Raw genomic sequence first — 1,868 nt, forward strand, 5'->3', positions numbered from 1 at the left:
CCCTTCCTTCCTCCCTCCCTTCCTTCCTTCCTTCCTTCCTTCTATCCTCCTTTCTCCCTCTCACCCTTCCTTCCTTCCTTCCCTCCCTTCCTCCTTCCCTTCCTCCCTCCTTCCTTCCTTCTCCCCTTCTCTCCTTCCTTCCTTTTTCTCCTTCCTTCCCCAGCTTCTTGTTCTTTTTCCTCTTATTGTTGTTGTTCTTGTCCTTCTTGTGATCTAATTCTTAGAATACATTTGTCAAGTGGAGTTAATTCTGGTTTGTACAAGAGCCTCTTGTGACTTGGGTTGTATGAGCTGGTTCCCTCTAAGGCTGGATAACTCTCAGAACCCTGGCAAAATCAAGTTCCTGGGCTTGGCATGCTGGAGGGCAGGCCCTGGAACACAGCAGCCACACCTAGGCCTTCTGCCTGGCCTGGCAACACCTCTGTGCTCTCTTGAACTTGGTCAAGAGAACATATGATATGTAGTTTTGTGTTTTCTAACCAATCCTGTTTCGTTCCACTTTATGTGAACTCTTATAGAATTACACAAATCTCTTCTGGAGTGAAAGGAGGTACAAACAAGCAAACAAATACATCAGTGAATATTAGGCATCTTATCCAGTTAAATATTATCTTTAAAATAAAAAAAAATTCAGCCCTCCTAGGTGAACTGAGGCGAGGGGATGCAGTGTCCCTACGGCTGATGAGTCTGGGACCCCAGCACCACAGATTTGGCACTTCAGTTTGCCTGCTGGACATTTCATTCTCTCAGCCATCTGAAAAATGGGCCCCAGAGCCTTTACATTAAACAGCTGTTCACTGCTGGGCTATTCTTGGCAAGATGCCAATTGGTCAAACATTCTGTGTGGCTGTGGAAAAAGGGAGTAGCTGTTTGCAATTGCAAATGCATATAGAGCAGGTATACCTTTGTAATCACCTTATACATCGTAGATGATCTGTGAGGAAGCTGTGCACAGAGGCGGGGGTTCTTACCCCAGGGAAGACTGGCTGGCACATCCAGTGCCATCACCGCACCGTTCTGGAGATTGTGTTTGCCATGTGGATGCCGAGCCAAAAGGAATGTCTGGGGCGATATCTCCAGTTTCCCTCCTTTTGGTTATATTTTTAGGTCTTATTGCCCAGGAGGCTGACTTTAATAATATAAGAAGGAGGCAATGAATTTAAGGCTTATTCATCCATTCATGAAATAAATGTTAACAGAGTACCTGCTATGTGCCCAGCACTATGACCCCTTCTAGCCTAACAGGAGCAAATGTGAGAAACAAACATCTTGTTTGACTGGTTCAGAGGTGACCAACGTGTGGTTTGGTAGCCTGGACTGGTGTCTGGTTGGGTATATTAGAACTGCACATCACCATGAGGTCCTGAAGTTGGGAGTGGAGCCGATGCTAGGACAAAGCTGGGAGGGCAGGACAGGACAGATGTCCAGACCTAGGCAACGATCCAGGATGCTCCCTGACATCCAAATCCAAGGCCCCATGCAGAGTACTTGAGTCTTATTATCTATATCACATGGTTTGAGCCAGGAAAATAGCTGGCAAGGTGAGTGGTTAAAATACTGGGTATGGTGTCAGGAGCTAGAAAAGCTGTAAGAATGAGAGAGGAAGCATCAGATAAAACTGCCAGGATGACACAAGGGAAACATCTCTCCATCCATCCATCCATCCATTCATCCATCATTCCATCTACCCACCTATCCATCCACTTATCCACCTGTCTACCTTTCTATCCATCCATCCATCCATCCATCCATCCATCCATCCATCCATCCATCCATCCATCCATCCACCCACCCACCCATCCTCCCATCCTCCCATCCTCCCATCCACCCATCTTTCCATCCATCCACCCATTCATTCCATCCATCCA

This window comes from Mandrillus leucophaeus, unplaced genomic scaffold, assembly GCF_000951045.1.
Source record: "Mandrillus leucophaeus isolate KB7577 unplaced genomic scaffold, Mleu.le_1.0 Scaffold855, whole genome shotgun sequence".
In the NCBI taxonomy this organism is placed as follows: Eukaryota; Metazoa; Chordata; class Mammalia; order Primates; family Cercopithecidae; genus Mandrillus; species Mandrillus leucophaeus.